Source organism: Mastigoproctus giganteus, chromosome 10 (genome assembly GCF_048544385.1).
Source record: "Mastigoproctus giganteus isolate SK-2022 chromosome 10, ASM4854438v1, whole genome shotgun sequence".
NCBI lineage: Eukaryota > Metazoa > Arthropoda > Arachnida > Uropygi > Thelyphonidae > Mastigoproctus > Mastigoproctus giganteus.
Genome location: NC_143584.1, coordinates 125,017,933 through 125,032,706, shown reverse-complemented (window position 1 = coordinate 125,032,706; position 14,774 = coordinate 125,017,933). Strand labels below are relative to the sequence as shown.

Genomic DNA, 14,774 nt, shown 5'->3' with positions numbered 1-14,774 from the left:
TAGTAACCCTCCGAAGCTTGGCATACAATAATTTAATTTTCTGTTTCAAATATTTGATGTTGTGTGAAAAACAAATGCTCTTCCAGGTGATAAAAACCCAAATAGCTGACATACCTTGCATAACTCAGGGAGATGCCCCCACTGCTTACAAGAGGTGGCCTAGTTAAACTCAGCTTACCCTTTAAAAGCATAACCACTGTTTTTTTCTTTGGAAATCTCTAGCTTATATAAATTTGACCAATTTAGGAGATCCTGAAACGTGAAACTAGCCTTTTCTTCAATTATTTTCCAAGAATCACTTGCAACAATTAAGACTAAGTCATCTGCATAGGAGATGGCCCAAATGTCAACCCATATCGTGCTCCAAAAACTCATCCAAAACCATATTCCATATATAAGGCCCAAAGATTGACCCCTGGGAACACCCATACTCTACAAGACAAAACTCCTCTTCCCAGCAGGACCAAACCATGACCCTGCGGTCAGAAAAGTAATCCCTAAAGATGTTAAAGAGATTTCTGGGACAGAGGGCAGTTCTAGCCCTGCGTAGGATGCTACCCCAACACACAGCATCGAACGCACCCCTGAAGTCCACAATCAAACCAAGCACATATTGCCACGACTCTTCCTGAATGGTTGTAATTAATTTTCTAATTGCATCCTCAGCAGAATTACCCTTTTAAAATTCATTGTTTTGAGGATGACAAGGCCAAGGATTCATATCTCCTCTGAAATCTTAGGATGATCAGTCTCTCATATACTTTACCCAAAATTGGCAAAAGAGCAATCGGGTGATATGATGTCAGTTCATTCAGTGGTCTCTCTGGTCTCTTAAGGATTATTTTCAAAACAGCATTTTTCCAGATCTTAGAAAAAATGCTTGCCTTAGGACGCATTACATATGTCCAATAAGATCAGAGGAAACTTCAAATGAAAGCGCTTAATAACACAAGTCTCCAGGAAATCAATCCCTGGAGCCTTCCCATCTTTAAATTCATGGCTGCATTAAGTTCCGCAAGAGAGTAGGGCACTTCAATTTCTTCAGAGAGATATTCATTTTTCTCTTTTAAAATTTGATTTTGTACACTATTATTTACGGTGTTATCATCTTTTAAAAATAATTCTGACATTACCTGTGGGACAGATCGGGTCCATGTAATAGTGTCCTGTTGGCTCTCATTTAGGACAATAAGTGATTTCATCAAGGTAAATCCTATCAGTAATGATTCTATAAACAGAACCCCAAGGATCAGAGTTCCCGGCATGCTGCACAAAAGACTGCCATTCTCAACATTTAAACATCTTGGTCTTTGTGGAATATTCCTTTCTCAACTCAATATAATTTCTTTTCAACTCAGCCACATCAGCATTGGCTCCCCTTTGAGAGCACTGAAAACTCTTCCTTGAGGACCGAACCCTTTTCTTAAGATCAGTTAAGATAGGATCCCACCATGGAACTGATCTGACAGGTTTCCTCTTCTTCCGCATTGAGACTCTGCTAGCCTCTTGAAGTATTTCTGTTATCATGCTAACTTTCTGTGAAGCAGAAATAAATCCCCAATCATTAATTTCATTATTATGATTTTCCACCAAATTATCAAAAATTTCCCAATTAATAGTCTTAGTAGCAAACCTATCACTATCTAACCAGGTCCTGGGAGTGCCAGTCACAGTAATTATATGAGATGCCTCTATGGTCACAAAAGCATTATGGATGCTCCAGTTTGTAATCTTATTCAAAGCTGCTTCAGAGCAGAAGGTAATGTCAATATACGACTTACCACATACAGAGGAGTAGATCGCAAGGTGCTGTGGGTCATTCGCAACTCCCCACCCCAAGGAAGAAAGGAACTCCTCTAAATCATGACCTCTGTCATCGGAGGTTTTTTTTTTTGGTAGTTGTTGGCGCATCGGCTTCTGTGGCCATAATGCACCTCCCAAGGTTTTTTGCAGTACTTTGATCCAAGCCCGAGGCGGGATTCGAACCTGCGACCTTTGGGTTGCCAGGAAGGCACTTTACCCACCTGGCTAGCCCGGTCGGCTCATCGGAGGTCCCAGTCCCCCAGATCCCAGAGTGTGGAGCGGGAATTAGTGTCTGCAGCTACCACTATGGGTTTTCCTCTCAAGAGCACCTCAACTCTCTCTCAATATTGAATGTAGGGTTCAATAATATCACTAAATTTGAAGTAAAGGGATACCAAGTATACAGGACCACTCGGTGTCATCATCTCACAGCACACTCCACACTCCAGTTAATGAAGTGATCACAGTAATCACCAATTCTCTGTTGATGACTACAATTGCCGCCATCGGAGTGCCCCCACAATGAATGATTCTATATGTACCCATATATACCCTCACCTTACCGAGAAAAGAGTAAGGCTCCTGAAGCATAATTATGCCAGACAACCTCTCCTCTACCACCTTACTTAATTGCAAGGCAACTTCTTTTGATCGCTGAGCATTAATCTGTAGCAGCTTTAATAAAAACCCATTATTGTTATGATTCATAATTGATTCATTTTTTTATTATATTCTAAAGTCCTTAAATATTCTGGGCATAATTTATTAATTGCTGAATGCTCAGCAGCAGCAGCAGCATTATTTTTCCGGCAACAATTAACGCTCCTACTCCGCTCCGACCTTTGTGAGCAACTCTTAAAAGAATGTCCTTTACCAGAACAATGACCACAGAAAACATCATTCTTACAGAGTTTTGCTACATGCTTGAAGGCCATGCATTTGTACCACTGTAAGACTAAAACAATATCCCTGATGCGGTGGGAATTCCAATTAATATAAATCTGACCTCTATTTAATAATAGCTTGTGACGATGACCGGAAAGTTCTGTTATCCAGTTGGTCATGTGCTTATTTCTAATTTTGTTAATTGTTAAAACAATAACATTTTGTAATGCTTGCTCCTTACTAAGGCTATGCTCCTGCAAATTTCTTTGTTACAATTGTTCAATAAATATATCTTTATCTACATCCTGACTCACATCATAAACTAAATGTTTGGTGTTCGACCTCTTAGGTTGTTCAGGTTTCAAACTAGTTCCTTAATTTTTGTTAAATCCTGCTGAGAATCAGTTTCAGTAATTAATCTTTTGTCCTTTATAGCTCTAACACTTCTTACCTTAACATCAGATAACATTGGTTGTACCGATTTAAACAGTTCTCTCTTCATGTCCTCATTAGTCTTATAATAATCACTCTTGGTAGTGACAACTGTCACTTTGGGTTGCTTTAAACCCCCTCCTTGATCTTTAGAAATAGCAATGACATGCTATTTCTGAATGACAAAAATATCAGGGATGTGCAGAAAATGCAAGTGCAACATCAAATGTCGTAATATATCATGCCTGTTCCACATTGTGAAGACCTGTTGAAACCTGATCCCCCCAAAATCATGGGATTAAGGCAGCAGTGATGAATATAGTGAGGATTCTTATGTTGTTGACTTTGCTTTACCATCCACTTCAACATATTTAGACTACCAACCAGTGGAACCAGAAAATTATGATGTGGCACACTTAATTAAGCAAGCAGAGTTGAATGACTTAATTTATGATTAAAACTTATCTAAAGAGCAAGCAGAACTCCTTGATACTAGATTAACAGTGGAAGTTACTTGAAGCAGGAATTATAGAATATCTAAAATGTCATGATATGGTTTGAAATATTTTGTTATGAAAGAAGTATGTGTTTCTATAAAGATATTATTGGTCTTCTGAATGAACTGGACAATCTTAATGAATGGTATATATAGTGATACCTCAAAATTTAAGTTTAAAATAAATTTTGCTACACAGTGTAAATGCATTTCCATCAGTTCCTGTACTTCATAATATCATTATCATTAGTCCCTACATGATAATAATGCTCTCTATTTATTCCCATATTTGATAATCTTCTGTTGGCTTCAAAGAAACATGTGGAAGTATGTCCAAGATCCTGAGTGCAATAAAATAGCATGACTTTTCTTGGAATATCTGTGGTGATCTTAAGGTAATTGGATTACTCAGTGGTTTACAAGGGTGTTTTACAAAATACTGTTGTTTCCTGTGTTTGTGAGACAGTTGTGCAACAGAAAAACATTATATTGTGCAACAGTGGGAGAAGAGGGAGGATTTTTTTACCAGGGAGAAGTAATAAAAAGTATGTTCCACTGGTTGAACCAAAAATGGTTCTTCTTCCACCTTTGTCTATAAAGCTTGGTGAAGAATTTTGTTAAGACTGTATAGAGAGGGCAGTGTTTTGCAATTTAACAAATGCAAATAAAGTAGGAATTTTCATTGGGCCTCAAATAAATAAACTCCTCAAAGATGATGCATTTGAAACAAAGCTACATGATACTGAACCAGCAGCTTGGCAATCTTTTAAAGCAGTTGTGCATGAATTTCTTGGAAGAAGGAAAGAAGAGAATTATGAATCCGTGGTGTTTACTTTAGTGCAATGTTATAAAGGTATGGGCTGCCAAATGTCTTTGAAAATTCGTTTCCCATTCTGATTTAATTTTTTTTTCTCTCAAAATTTGGGAGCGTAAGTGATGAGCAAGGGAAAAAAATGCCTTCATCAGGATTTATCTATGATGGAAACAGTACCAATGGCACTAGGATATTACTGTGATAGGAGATTTCTTCTGATTTCTTAAGAGGGAAAGCAAAATGGACTAAGAAAAGTCCTGAATCGCAAACATTTCTAAGGAAATATAATGTATGTAATACATTATATTTCCTTTAAGCAAATATTATAATGAGTTTCATTCAAGTATTTTAAAATGAATGACACATTTTTAAGACAATATATGTATTATTGTATGCTATTTGAAATTGGTCATTCATTAAGTTACTAAAATTTCAATATATCTTTCAATGTGAAAGATGTGATAGAAAAGATAATTTTGGTATTTTTAGAATCGGTGGATCGATTTTCTTTAGAATCTGCAACTGGTTGCCCCAGAGGTACAAAATAATTTTTTTAACCACTGTTGCCATCTAGAATGATCTTTGAATACATGGCACAGCCAGTGCAAGTGAACTTGTGGCTCTTACCATAATTGTGTATGGCAATTTCTGTCAGTCATGATGTTCTTTGGATGAAGTATTCCGTGTGGAACTTGTAACAACTATTATTAAGATAAGAAACAAAGCAACAAAATTTTACGTTGTCGACAGTTACCAAAACTTTATCAGCTATTGAACTTAAATATTTAAGCTTACAAGGTATCAAAAAGAAAAATGTAATTTAGTGGAATTATTTTTGGAAAAGGCAAGAATTGAATTTATAAAATATTATGGTATTAGAATTAGTAATTCAAATAATGCAAAGAAGCATGTTTATACAGCATCAATAGAACAAAAAATATATATATATTAAATTAATTTGATACCACGTATCCATCCCTTTTAATAATTTGTCTTGTTCCTCCTTCAATTTATTCAAATCCACTTCCACAACACTAGATGGAAGTTTGTTCTAACAATCAAATTTCTTCTTCTTCTTGGATTTCTCCATTGAATCAACAGTTATCCTCGACCTAACTTTTTTATTCCTTTTTTATATATATATATATATATATATATACACAATTTAATTTTGTTTCTCCACTCTTTTCTGTCCTAACACTTTCCATTCTCCAATTTCCTCTTTTCCATACCTGCCCTCAATCCCTCCATTCATGTGCTTCTAGGTTTTCCTCTTCTTTTCCTTCTGGGGGGGGGGGTGTCCATTCCATTGCTTTTTTAGATAATCTCTCTTTCCCCCCATTCTCATAATATGTACATACCATTCTAATCTTTTTTGTTCTGTTTTGTCAATGATGTTTATTTCAGCATTCATTTGTTTTATGTGAACCCCAAACACAAGAGGTATTAGAACCTATAGTACTTAGTACCGTGCTTAGGTTGGAGGTTGCGAAGACGAAAGAAGATATTTGTTGACATTGGACTTGAACTTCTGTAGACTGTAATTTTCAGGAAATACATATGAAGGAAGGTTGTTCCAGAAAACGGCAGTTGAATGAATAAATGAGGAAGATGAAAAGTTGGTTCTGTGGGTTTGAAGTCGGACAGAAAATGGATGTTGGCTGATAGCGGCACGTGTTCAGACTGTTTTGAAAGAGAGAGCGGGAATTATAGAAGCCAATTCAGAAGAACAGTGCCCATGGAAGTATCTGTAGAAGAGGCATGCAGCAGAAACAGTGCGTCTATGAGACAGCAAGTGGAAAGACTCTGTTAGAGATAAATCATTAATTAACCTAACTGCCCTCTTCTGAATGGAATCAAGAAGCCTGAGAGAGGTTTTGGGGGCACCACCCCACATGTGGGAACAGTATTCCATGGCAGGGCGGATTTGCGATTTATACAGAGTGAACAGCTGTTTTGAAGAAAAGTAACGCCGAGAGAGCGAAAGAGAAAAACAAGTTTTTTAGATGCAGAGGAAGCAATATTTGTAATGTGCTTGTGCCAAGAGAGATTAGAAGTCAGGGTAATCCCCAAAAGAGATATATCATTTTGCATAGAAATCGGAGTGTCACTAAAGATAAGCATAGGAGCAGAAGAATCCTTTTTGCGAGTTATAAGACAAGACTGAGTTTTAGAAGGGTTGAAATCAACTAAGTTGTCTTTGCCCCACTGGAGAATTACCTGAAGATCGGCATTTAAGGAATTGGTAGCAGATTTTCGAGAAGTTGAAGCTGATTGAGCAGGACAAGGTTTCTCAAAATGGAAAGTGGAATGCAATGTGCTATCATTGGCAAAACTATGGATAGGATTTCCAGTCAATGGAAGAAGGTCATTAATATACAAGAGGAAAAGAGTGGGGGAAAGAACTGAATCTTGGGGGACACCGGAATTAGTGGAGAAGTTAGAAGACAGAGAGCCATCTACTATCACCCTCAGTGAGCGATCAGAGAGAAAACTGGATAATCGATTACTAAAAACAGTTGGCAAACCATAAGATGGAAGCTTGTTTAGAAGACCTTTATGCCAAACATGATCAAAAGCCTTTGAGATGTCAAGAGCAACTACTTGTGTTTCACCGAACCTTTCCATTGAATTAGTCCATAAATGGGTAACATAAGCCAGAATATCACCAGTGGATCGACACTGACGGAATCCATACTGGCAATCTTTGATCAGACGGAAGGTTTCTAGGTAGTTTAAGAGTTGGCGATTAATTAATTTCTCCATTAGTTTAGAAAGAGTAGAAATAATTTAAATGGGACGATAATTGGATGAGAGGGATTTGTCACAATTTTTAGGAACTGGCTGGATATGAGCAAATATGAGCAAGCAGAAGGAAAAATACCTTTGGAATAAGAAAGTGAAAAAAGGCGGCAAAGAATAGGAGTAAGTTCAGGAGCACAGGTTTTGAGAACAAGTGGAGAAATACCATCAGGACCTGGAGCTTTCTTAGCATCAAGATTCATCAAAATCCTTCTGATATTCTTTTGATGGAAGACCACAGGAGGCATTGAATGGAGCATGTTGGGGAATTTTAGGAAGTGTTTTACCAAGATCATTAATACATGAGCTGGAAGAAAAATGGGATGCCAGCAGGTCAGCTTTATCCATGGCTGAAGTGACAACAGAACCATCTGGTTTGGACAGAGTTGGGAGCAGAGATGGGCAAAAGTTGCGGCCAATAGCTTTGGCAAGAGACCAGAATGCTCGGCTACCATTAGGGCAAGAAGCAAGTTTTCTACTCTTAGCCTGTTCAAACTCTAGTTTGGACTGATTAATAACTGCTTTACAATTGTTGCAAGCTTTGGTGTAGGCAGAAAATGAAACTGAAGAATTAGAAACAAGCCAATTACGATATGCAACATTCTTCTCTTGAACAGCCTTAGCACATTTATTGGAAAACCAAGGTTTAGATAAAGGACAAGATTTTAAAGTGGAGTGTGGGATAAAGGATTCCATTCCTGCAAGAATAATTTCACTGACACGATCTGAGCAAACGTTGACATCAGAAGTTTTGAAACAGTAATCTGACCATGGAAAAGAAGAAAAGAAGTCTCGCAGGTCATCCCATTTTGCATTCTTGTAATGCCAAACAACTCGAGGTTAGGAATAGCCATGAGATAAAGGTTCCATTTGGAGAAGAGACAATCACCAAGTTGTGATCTGAAGTGCCTGAAGGACCTCTCACTTCGACCGTGTACTTAGAAGGGTTGTTTGTGAGAAAAAGATCAAGCGTGTTGGCTGTATGATTAGGATTGTCCGGTATTCTTGTAGGTAAATGAACAATCTGTGTCATTAGTAATTGCAAAAGCCTCAGCATCTTGACCTGCTGGGTCGGTGTGACTAGAAAATGGAAGCCAGCTGGAGTTATGAACATTAAAATCACCAAGGAAAATTAGCTCACTGTTAGGAAAGTTGAACTGGAGAAAGTCAAGTTGCAAAGAGAGTCAAAGAGTTCCAAGTGATTAGTGTAGTGGAGTTGGGAGAACGGTAGAGACAACAGATGAATTTGACACAATGAGGTAGAGAGAGATTTTAAGCCAGAGAAGATCAAAGAGAGGAGATTCCAAATTGCCAAGTCTCTGACAGGGAATATCAGAATGGACATATGCACAAGTACCACCTTTGAGGTGAAAGGAATCATACAGCGAATAATTTGGGCATCTGAGATGAGCAGTAGTTGAATCAACCGATAACTGAGATTCTGTCAGAAAAAGTACATGGGGTTTGGCAGACTGCAAGTGGAAATGGACATCGTTGAGATTAGAATTGAGACCACGTATATTTGTGAAATGAATTAGGAAGTGCTTGGGAGGTTTAGATCTTTTCTCAGATAAGCTTGCTCTATTAGTTTGACAATTCATGGTGTATTCAATAGTAAGAAAAAGTGGGTGGAACATGCTGTATGAAGTAATGAAATTTTTGGATATGGCGTACACATGGTAAGAATATACCCAGATCCTTGACATAACGTGGCCTCGACAATGCTCCCCGCATACACACTACTCGGACTCCCTCCAGTCACTATCTGGCAGAGTAGAGGTAGCAAGATTATACACTAGCTGATCCGGAAGCCTCCTAGAGAGTTACCAATAGGTCCGGTCCGGTGTACTAACTAGCGGCCGGCCTGCGAAAACCGTTTTAGAGCTGTACCCTTGAAATGTAAAGAATATTGGATCTCGCCACGACGTTCATCATAACCTCAAAAGTCATCAATCATACTGCATGATGGAAGAGATAGGGAAGGGTTGACCGGAACTTAGCTCTAGAGACTAAACATGGGTTCCACCACTTCAAGCCTCCAACAAGCAAAGTGGTGGTATTTCACCAGTTGATGAGAGTCATCTACCACCTAGTACTGCCTGGTAACATAGAGGGGTGGCATTCCTCCATGTGGTGTGGGCGCCACACCTCGACCCCTGCTTATGTTGGTTCACACCTGGGTGGTCACCCACCATGTACTTGTGCATGGAGGTTATACCCAGGATTACTAACAATCCCACCATTGTGAAGGTGCAAGCAGAAGATTTGGCTGTCACAGATCGTATGGACTTCGCCGAAATTGGGTCCACTTGACTTGAGTGTCGCCCGAATATCAGTTCCATCAGCGTTTTAGACTCCCAGGTAGCAAGAACAGCTTGTCTGGCATATCTGAGAGAATGTCTGTGACAACCTCAAGGACCAATGGCTTGGGAGGTTTAGATCGTTTCGTAGATAAGCTTGCTCTATTAGTTTGACAATTTATGTCAAACTCTTCTAACTCTTTCTAGTTTAGATCTTCGGGCTGATCTTCTCCAAAATCCATCTGAACAGCTAGCAATTTCTTCCTTTGCCTTTCCTTTCTAATCCAAACGTCAGATCCGTATTGTAAGATACTCTGAAAAATTGCATTATATAGTAATTGTTTGGTTTTTGGGAGAATGTTATTTCTCCATAATATTGGATTCAACATTCCCAAGACTTTTCTTCATCATTAATTCATCTTGTAATTTCAACTTCAGATGAACCATCCATCTGTACAATAGCTCCTAGATATTTAAACTGCTTCACATTCTTTATCTCTGCTCCATTTACACTCAAAATGTCCCCTGTTGAATTCATATATTCCGTTTTATTAAAATTTATTGTCAAACCCCATTCTCTATATTGTTCCAATAGCTTTCTGCACATATAGTCAGCATCCTGCGCAATCAGTACTTGGTCATCTGCGAATAAAAGGTTTGAAAGGTAAATGTTTTGAGCCACACATAATCCCATTGTTGCCTCTCTTGATATAATTGGATAGATCCCATCTGTCCCATGTGTCTTATTTTTTTTTAACTTCAACAATTCCTCTTCCACTTTTATCTCAGTTATCACAAAATCATTTAGCTCCCTGTTAGAGTTTGATATTGTTCTGGCATTCCTTACATGTGAATGTAGATGCAAAGTATCTGTTCAGTTAGTCAGCAACCTGAAGAGGATCATCAACTTTATACTATCCATATCTGTTTGATCAATGTGTTTCATCCCTTTCCTTTTAGTATTAATATAAGTAAAGTAGCCTTTGCTAGAGACATCTTGTAATCTATCTTAGCTTACTTAAGAGGAAATATCTTCACAAAATTACTGGAATTAAATTTATAAAATTACAGAAAGAAATGAAAATTACAAGACATTTAAACAAATTGTGGGAAAACAAAAATTTGTGTTCTAATCTTTTAATTGAATTAATAATTCTTCAATCTTTCGAATATAACATGACAGAGCTGTCAAACACATCTAATTTATGAGACTGCTGACTGCCAATTTTAGGTAGATCATAGATTTCTTTGATTATGCAAGAACAATGATATTAAGAGTAGGAGACCGGCGGAATTAATTATCAAGTACAGGTCAATGTTGAAAAAAAGCCGTGAATTAGGGTTGAATTTGAAAGTGTCTGCAATTCTGCCCAGATACAATAGGAGGGAGTATATGATGAGAGCCTTGTCGATCAATTCGGCCCTGGAGGGATTGTGCAAGGCTCAAGGGGTAGAATTTTTTTCAGCCTGGACTGTACTTGTTAACAGGAGAGATTGCTTCTACAGGGATGGGATACACTTAAATAGAAAGGGTGCAAGAATTTTTGCTGATGCTGTCGAGGCAGTGTTAGGTGGGTCGGAAAACTGCTAGTTGGGGGGATACAAGGACTAATAGATTAACAGTAGCCACTGGCAGAGGTGGAAGTGATTCTTGCACTGCTTCTATTGAAATGAGCAGAAGCCTGAAAAACAAGATGCAGGATATTTCAGAGACTGCTGGGAGTCATTGCGGTACAAGTAAACACATGGGTTGTGTTAGGGTAGCTAAGAATAGAAACAGGTGCATGTATACCTGCGTGTACACCAATGCTAGGAGTTTGGTAAATAAATTTGATGAATTTGAGGTATTGCTCAAAACATCAAAGGCAGATATTGTTGGGATATCAGAGACGTGGTGTCACACAGATATAAGTAATGCGGAACTGGAATTTGGGTAATACAATGTGTATAGAAAGGATAGACAGGACAGGAGGGGAGGAGGGGTTATGCTATTAATTAGGAAACACATAAGGTCCAAGGAAGTGAAGCCAGTCGACATCGATGGACAGGGCAGTGTCGAGTCAGTTTGGTGTGACATAAGCATAGGGAAATCAAAATTGAGAGTAGGAGTGTGGCTATATGCCTAATGACTCTGATGAGTATAATAAGATATTGTACAGGGAAATAGAGTGGGCCGGTAAATCAGCGAGTCTTATAATGGGGGGATTTTAATTTCCCAGATATTGACTGGAATTTGTGGGTTGGTCACTTGCACACTAGCAAGGCTTTTGTGGATTTATTGGATGATTGTTTTCTACATCAGCATGTTCGTGAGGCAACAAGAGGGAGCAATACTCTTGATCTGATTATCAGTAGTGATTCTTCATGCATTAAGAATCTGCAGATAAATGAACCACTAGGTGGCAGTGATCACAGTGTGTTGAAATGGGATTTACCCAAGGAGGAAACTACCATCAGAGGTAAAGGGAAGGGTTTTTTTTTCGTAAAGGCGACTATGATGGTCTGAGACAGTATTTAAATTCTATACAGTGGGACCAACTGATGATGTTACCAACAGCAAACTCAAAATGGGAAGCATTCAGGAACTAATCTTGGAGGCTACCAGGCTTTACATACCAACTAAGAAATATTGTTCAAGGTTTAGGCCTAAATGGTTGTCAGATGAACTAATGAGGCATGTGGCAGAGAAGAAAAATGCATGGGATACATACAAATTAATGGGTGACATGGAAGCCTATGATAGATATAAGTTGGTCTGTAACCAAGTCACAAAGGAGATTAGGCAGGCAAAGGCAGACTACGAAAAATCCTTGGCAAAGGATGCAAAGAAAAACAGAAAAGAGTTCTTTACATATTTAAACTCGAGAAGGAAAGGGATGAATCAGATTGGTCCACTGGATATTGATGGTTCAAACAGTTGTGGATCCTGCTCAGGTGGCTAACAATCTAAACGAGTATTTTGCATCTACATTCACTCATGAGGAGTTATTCAGGAAGGAGAATGATGTAGGTAAAGTAAACATTGGCAGTGAGCTGGATGATTTTTGTAATAACTGAGAGGAAAGTGCAGGAGAGATTGTTGAGTATAAACATAAAAAAGGCACCTGAGGTGGATGGGATCTATCCAGTTATATTAAAGGAGGGCAGCAAAGGAAGTAAGCAAACCCCTAGCCATAATTATGAGAGCTTCTTTGGACTCAGGGGAGGTTCCCACGGACTGGAGATGTGCAAATGTATCCCCAATTCACAAAGGAGGTTCGAAGGGTGACACGAATAATTACAGACCAGTTAGTTTAACTTCTGTTCCGGGTAAAATAATGGAGTCACTGGTTAAAGATGCATTGCAGGATCATCTAAACAAGAATTCAGTTATAGCTCAGACGCAGCATGGTTTTGTTAAGGGCAGGTCTTGCCTGACCAATTTGATTGGATACTATGATGTAGTCAGAAAAGAACTGGATGCAGGGAATTACTTTGATATTAATATATTTGGATCTTAGAAAGGCTTTTGATACTGTTGCACATGGAAGACTGCTGCACAAATTGGAGCAGTGTGGCATTGGAGGAAAATTGCTGCTATGGATAAGGGGATGGTTGAGTGGCAGAAGACAGAGAATGGTAATCAATGGACACTGCTCAACGTGGGACTAATGTTATTAGTGGAGTTCCTCGGGGTTTCAGTGTTGGGTCCGTTGTTGTTTTCGGTGTTTATGAATGATATTGATGATGGGATATCAAGTTTAATGTCCAAGTTTGCAGATGATACAAAGGTTGGCAGGGTTGTTAAGGACACTACTGACGCTATGCTGCTGCAACAGGATCTGGAAAGGTTGAACAGATGGGCTGAGAGGTGGCAAATGAAGTTTAACATTGACAAATGTAAAGTATTACATATGGGAAACAGTAACCCCCAGAGCAACGTATCAACTCTGCAGTACTACACTGACAGTGGTGGAGAATGTAAAGGACCTGGGGATAATTGTGCAGGCAGATGTGAAGTTCTCTGAGCAGTGCAGACGAGCTGCAAGAGTAGCTCATGGTGTCTTGTCAATGATATACAGGAATTTTTCTAGCAGGGATAAGGAGGTGATTATCCCTTGTATAAGGCAATGGTTAGGCCACATCTTGGAGTACTGTATACAGGTCTGGAGGCCTCATTTCAAGAAGGATGTAGAGCTGCTGGAACGGGTACAGAGAAGGGCAACAAGATTAGTGAATGGAACAAAGGGTTGCTCTTACGAAGAGAGGCTTAAGTTTTGCAAATTACAGAGTCTGGAGACTAGGCACTGGCGAGGTGATCTGATAGAGGTGTATAAGGCTTTGAATGGTTTGAGCATGCTCAATGCCAATGGGATTCTTCATCTTGCTCAGAATAATCACCTCAGAGGGCATAAATTCAAATTGAGGAAGGACGGATGTCGGATAGATGTGCTGAAATTTGCCTTTGGCCAGCGGGGTGGGTGGTTGGTTGGTGGAACCGACTTCCATCACTTGTTGTTGAAGTTGATAGCCTAAACAAATTTAAGGCTCAACTGGACAGGTATTTCAAACGAACGGAGGGGTGAAATGGGAGTGGGTTTTTTTTTTTTTTTTTTTGGCTGATGCTGAATAAGCTTGCTTTCTTGCATCATATGCCTCTACTAATGCTAATGCTAACAATAAGACTAGATTTAAAATTAAGTTTTGTGGCTTTATAAGAGTTGAGTGAACAAAGTGCTTTGCACCTTTACTCTTTCTCAGGTAATATGCAAAAATGGAACATTAAAAATTGAAAACCAATGGCTGCTGAATTGGCGTGTGGAAATTTTCCTTTACTGTAGAGATTGATTGTTGGAATAAACTTGCATCTAATGTTATGGAAGTGGGTAGATTGAATAAATTAAACAAAGATTGGACAAATTATTAGACGGGATGAGCAACTAAAATTGTAATTTTTTTTTTTTAGCTGATTTTGTATAAGCTTGCTTCCTTGCATCATTTTGCTATTCATTGTTCAATTGACAGAAGCAAGCCTGTGTTATTTGTCTGTTATAACCATTTTTGTGGGATTCTCTCAGTTCAATCCATTTATTTATCTAAACCACTTTATTCAATTGAGGAATGTGAAAAACATTGTGGCTTATTTGTTGTAGTGGTGTTTTATTCATATTTTGACTTCAGTAAATGAAAATTCGCTCTGCGTTCATTTTTAATTTTTTTTTTTTTATTAAAACCATTCAATATAAGCACAGCTACTATTTCT

At 38.5% G+C, this 14,774-nt stretch overlaps 1 protein-coding gene across 2 annotated transcripts in view; it reads left to right on the top strand.

Moving 5' to 3' along the window:
* Positions 1–14,774, top strand: part of beta-PheRS (phenylalanine--tRNA ligase beta subunit) — a 333,270-nt gene that overhangs the window by 92,336 nt on the left and 226,160 nt on the right. The gene's annotated exons all lie outside the window — the stretch shown is intronic.